Here is a 6,187-nt window from a genome sequence, read left to right on the forward strand (position 1 = left end):
CCTCATACTGGTTTGATCTTATCGATACGGGGGTGTGATGGTCGAAAGTAGAGAGTTTTGATCTTTTGCTCGTGGAAATTAGCTTACCAATTAAAGCTTTTAAGCGCATAGCTGCTTCTTCTGCACCTAAGCCCTTGCACTTTCCTCCTTGAATTCTGGTATTTCCACCTAGCAAATGATCCCTTATTCTTGGTGCTCCTCCAAATTTCTCTTCGCCACAAAAGTTACATTTCCAATCTTGATACTTATTTAAATTTGTGGAAAAATTCCACTCAGGTCCTGGACTTTTTCCACCTGCCTTTTGCTTGCCCTGCGAAGTGGTGCCCTGCGAAGCAAGACCTGGCATCGAGGTAGGAGGTCTCCTCAAGGAAGCCAGGCTTGGGACACCAACACCACCGCTGACATTCCCGGTGGAAGACATACTTATTGGATGCTTGCAATACCAATAAACATAGCTCAGTATGCTATCTCTTCTTTCAAGTATTATTCAAACCAAACATTAGTGTTATAATCAATATCACACACAAGCGTAGTAGTGAAGCCTGAAGGGAATAACCTCAATCTACTCAAACATGAGCAAGCAAATACAACGGTGAATCAAATATGTGATCAGTCCATCCCAAAAGTAGAGATATCGACCCAAAGATTCACCTTCCTACCCCTTTCATGAATCAGTCCAGTCCAAAAAAGAAATAATGACCCATGATTGGAGCTCTAATCGAAATAGCAAGCAAATACAGCGGTGAATCAAACATGTGATCAGTCCATCCCAAAAGTAGAGATATCGACCCAAAGATTCACCTTCCTACCTCCTTTCATGAATCAATCCAGTCCAAAAAAGAACTAATGACCCATGATTGGAGCTCTAATCGGAATAGCAAGCAAATACAATGGTGAATCAAACATGTGATCAGTCCATCCCAAAAGTAGAGATATCAACCCAAAGATTCACCTCTCTATCTCTTTTCAAGAATCAGTTCAGTCCAAAAAAGAACTAATGACGCATGATAGAAGTTCTAATCAATATAGCAATCAATTTAGCAAATATAACGGTGAACGAAACATGAGATTAGTCCATCCCAAATGTAGAGATACCGACCCAAAGATTCACCTTTCTACCTCCTTTCAAGAATCAGTTCAGTCCAAAAAATAACTAATGATCCATGATCAGAGTTTCATTAAGTTTTAATTTTTTTAAAAGACTATTCATTCTTTTACCTTTAGTTTTTCTTCTAAATTTTAAAGGATGACCAAATTTAGAGGAAGCGGTGATGTTATGTGATGCCTACTACAGGGTTATATAGAGCCGCCAAATATGGAGGGGGTACATGACGGGGCCGGCGGGATTCTTGCTTTGCCCGCCGCGCCCGCCGAGATTCATAATATGCCCACCGGGCCTGCCGAGGTTTGTGGTTGCCCCGCCGGTTCTACGTTTTCTACCGGTTTTCGTAAGTCATGACATTAGATATGTTAATAACATGAAAAAAATAGTGATAATAACAACAATAATTAACATTTAACAAAATGCGTCATCGCGTAATTAAAATCCCTGCTAGAAGCTAAACCTTCTCTTCAAGAGAGAGCTCTTCTCTTGAGAGAAAGAGAAGTTCTCATGGCACAACAAAAGAGTTGTAGGCACTTATATTATGCATGGTGCACATATTCAGAAACTCAACCACAAAAGTATGTTTGTATAATCCATGATAAGATGGATCAAAAGAAGATTGCCATTCCTAGATTATGCATTGTTCCTAAGGGTGTGGATTCAGGATACAATTTGTAGGTGTCTTTGATAGGTATGATCACTCATGGCCATGGAGAAGGTCATTATGGTCACTTTATCTTGAATGGTTTGTGGCCAGCTGATCCAAATCTTACAATTGGCTCAATTGCTAATTGTTTACATAACCTACAAAGGATAGATAAGCATCCTCTTGGTGATCTAGCAACAAATGGACTACCAAGGAGTAGTATCTCTCTACTACATGCTTTGAACTCAAGGGATGATTTAGACCACCACAACTTGAGTGATGGAAAAGAGCCCATCTTGCAACCATTGGAAGCTACAAAAGCGGAATCAGAGACAGCATTTTGCAAGTTGCCAGACAACTTGTTACTACAATTGGATAATTGTGCAGGGGAAAACATAAATCAATACTTATTTGCCTATTTGTCAATGCTTGTTGCAAGGGGTGTTTTCAAAACCATTCAACTAGGATTTTTGATGGTTGGGAATACACATGAGGACATAGATGCCACGTTCAGTAAGTTTTCAGAAAAATTGAGAGTTACACAAACATATACTTTGCCACACTTGATGGATACATTACGAAATAGTTCATCTTCATCTCCGGCCCCATTTTTGCTTGAAAAGGTCCCGGATTTCAAGCAATATTGTGATGGTTATCTTTTGTGATGGACAAGACATACTTGTTGGACATTCCAAACCACTTCAATTCAGGTTTTTTATGCAAGATGAGACACCAATGATGCAGTATAAGGCACGTGTAGGTGTATCAAGTTGGAGTGGAAGCATTCGCCTTTGGAAAACTGACATAGAAGGCAATCCAATGTTGCCACATGGAGATCCACCTTTGGTGCCAATGGCAAAATATGTCAAGGCTCATGAAGAACTGATCTTAGGGTTGAATAATTATATTACGTTTTGGCAAAATCTAGGGAATGGTTCAAATGTGCCACAATATTATAGACTGTGATAGATTACTAGAGTAAGGTGACGAGCTTGAAAAAGCAACTATATCAGAGAGAGGCTTGTATGAAATTTTTTGGCCAACAACTCAGGACTCTTGTCACCTACAATCCACTACAATGAGCTTACAACAAGGAGCAGAAAGATTCCTAGGCCATTAGGAAAAGTTTGGACTCAAAAATGGGCCTTGTAAGAATTGTTGATGTGGCATAGCTTTCAAAAAGTGGGGATCGGTAATTTTTTTGCAAATAAGATCCAAACTTGTTGGAGGTTGGATATTTAGAATCTACTCTTCAAATGCTATCTATTGATATATAGCATGCATGTATCGGACATTTCCTTCATGTAGATCTAGAAAAAGGTGATTTTAGATTACCGTAACGATAACAAAACATGGCTGATTGAAAAAAAATGGCATAAATTTCATAGAAGTCATCCAAAATTTTCGGACCTTGGCTCTTTAGAATTTATTTTTCAAGAACTTTCCAATGATAGGTCATATCATGGGGTTCTAAGCAATATTTAGAGGGGTCTACCGGGTTGCTTTCTTTTGTACAACTTTGATAATGTGGCACTCTTAAAAGGCCCAAAAATGAGTTCAAAATTTTCCTAATGCTTGAAGAGTTGAATGATCATTTTTGTGGTCCTCTATGAGAAAGAATAAGGGAAGAGTTTGACCCTATGTCTGATGTGCACCAAGGTGACTTTGTTATGCTAGCTCCAAGTGACATGGAAATCTATCCAGTTTGGCTCGCAATGGCTTCATTAGGAAAAATTTGGACTCACAAAGGGGCCCTTTAAGGAGTTTGACTTTACCTCTCTCTACCAAAACGGGTGCATGGATAAATTTTTGCAAACAAACTCCAAAGTTGGCGGAGGTTTGACAGTTAGAATGTCCTCTTCAAGCTCTATCTACTGATATATAGCACACCATGAGATTCCTCATATTTTAGAAGATTCTTTTTTTGATTCACCTATGATGTGACAACTCTGTCGGAATCTAAGTGAATCAAAAAAAGAATCTTCTAAAATATGAGGAATCTCATGGCGTGCTATATATCAGTAGATAGAGCTTGAAGAGGACATTCTAACTATCAAACCTCCGCCAACTTTGGAGTTTGTTTGCAAAAATTTATCCATGTGTCCATTTTGGTAGAGAGAGGTAAAGTCAAACTCCTTAAAGGGCCCCTTTGTGAGTCCAAATTTTGCCTAATGTTATCAGATATTGATAATGAGCCTACATCACCAAACTACAAAAAAAAAATTGATTCAATATTGGGCATCTTGTTCAAGAAAGAGTGGGATGATGGATACTCAAGCTTACACTAATTGCTGGAAGTGTTTTTGGGCTATCAACTGCAAGGACCCACAAGTGTGGGAAATCGTAGATGCAATTGTTTGGTCATAAAGATCCAGCAAAGAAGGACCATTTTCTAGAATTAAGATTCCAGTAGGCATGCTCTAAAAGCTAAAGCAAGTCTTGCTCATGCACATCAACCACGCTTGGATCAAAATTTGGATATGGCATCAAATTTGGAGTAGATTATACGGAGCTTCTATTGTGACTATAAGAGTCAATTTTGTAAACAAGATCTCTAGTTGTATCAACCTTTCTTTCTTTTATTTAATTAAGAGAGTTTCTTCAAATTCATGATTTGTTCATCCTCTTGAATTTTGGTGTTTATCAACACCACAATCCAATAAGATTTTCACTCTATCTTATCAACAAGTTTGCCTCCTTTTTTCCCACTTTAAGTTGAAAATTCCCAAATTACATGAATTTGGTCAATTTGGAGATTCCCATAATAATACCTAATATGGTCTTTAGTTTTTACAGGCATCAAATAGCTACCTTAGTAAGCATATCAACAACAAAAATACTGAATCATAGCCTCCAACAGAGGGTAATCTGTTGAGATGTCGATCGAGCTCTACATCTTGAGCTAGCATCCACTACGGGTCTTGGCCGCTTACGGCATTTACTCACAGGTGCGTTAGGTGACCGACACGAAGGATCTCTGCCAGTGATTCTACAGCTGACTACACTTATAGTGCCAGCCTAGTACGCTTCTAGCGAGTTCACACTTAGTGACCGCATGTACATATGTGCTACTTTTCAGCTTTAGCACTAAGTCATTTTGTACTCTCTTTTCTGAGCGAAGAAGAAGAAGAAGCTTTCCATCTCTGTGTGCTTTGTGCTTGTCTTGTGTAGCTCTCTTGCATCCTTATTCTTTACATGGTATCAGAGCCTGGTGCAGGCAAGAGAGGCTAAGACAGCAAGAGCATCACAATCTCTTCGTTCGCAATCCACGTACCAGATGCCAAAGTGCAGTACACAGAGATTTATTGTACAAGTATTTCGTACAAGTTTTTGAACAGGTCTCCAAAGTGCAGTACACAGAGATTTACTGTACAAGTATAGTGGTTGTATGTATGCTTGATTGTGGACACTCGTTGAGTGTAGAAAGCGTTACATGTACCATGATAGTAGGTTCAACAGATTTATAGGTTTTTGCAGATTGCAGCTATTTTGTCTTAGTACTTCAAGATGTCTGACGGTTTCAATCAGATTGTCACTGAGAAGCTTGAGAAAAATAACTACCCTGCATGGAAGTTCAGAATAACAAATTTTCCAAAAGGAAAAGGTTATTGGGACTATGTAGAAGAAGACAATGAAAAGGAACCAGAGATTCCCGAGGCAAATGCTACAACAGAACAAAGAAAAGCTTTGAGCGACTCGCAACAAGGCCAGAGCAAAGTGATGTATTTTCTTTCTATGAGCATCACAGATGGCATGATGGGCTATCTACAAGATGCTGAAACCCCCGCCATTGCATGGAAAAACTTAGGCAGAGTGTTCGAGGTGAACACCAAGGCCAGGAAGCTTCAACTAAATTCGGAGCTAAATCAGGTTAAAAGGAACAACCTCTCCATCAATGATTCCCGAGGCAAATGCTACAGAAGAACAAAGAAAAGATTTGTTACGGCATTAGCCGCACATGCGGTCCTGCGGAGGTCTGGACACTGCGGATCAAGAGTCAGGAGTCATGCGGTATGCGGCGGCCGGAGCGGCAGTTCTTCATAGGATATCATGGGACAGGAGTGTGTGCACCGTTCCCGATCTGCACTGGAGCAGCGGTTGTATATGGAGGGGCATACTTGTCTTTTGATGTAACTTAACCAATCTCTATGATATTCATGGCATCATCTATTGTACTCTGTGTCTGGATTACAGATGAATAAAGCAAGGGTTGTTCTGTGTCTGTGTACTTTGTACTTCCTTCTCTTGTCATTCTGTGCGTGGATGTTCATATAATGTAGTCGCGGGTAATCATTCCCGTAATGCCTATTGCTCCTGTGTGGGCAATAGCCATTACATATGGTGACCACGATGCGTGATGAATGGCCTACGATGAATATGCATGCGCACTAGGTCGTAGGGTCCGCCTGACCCTGTGGTTCCAATTGTAGGAAGAC

The sequence above is a fragment of the Adiantum capillus-veneris genome, chromosome 12 (genome assembly GCF_014529385.1).
Source record: "Adiantum capillus-veneris isolate H3 chromosome 12, ASM1452938v2, whole genome shotgun sequence".
NCBI classification, from domain to species: domain Eukaryota; kingdom Viridiplantae; phylum Streptophyta; class Polypodiopsida; order Polypodiales; family Pteridaceae; genus Adiantum; species Adiantum capillus-veneris.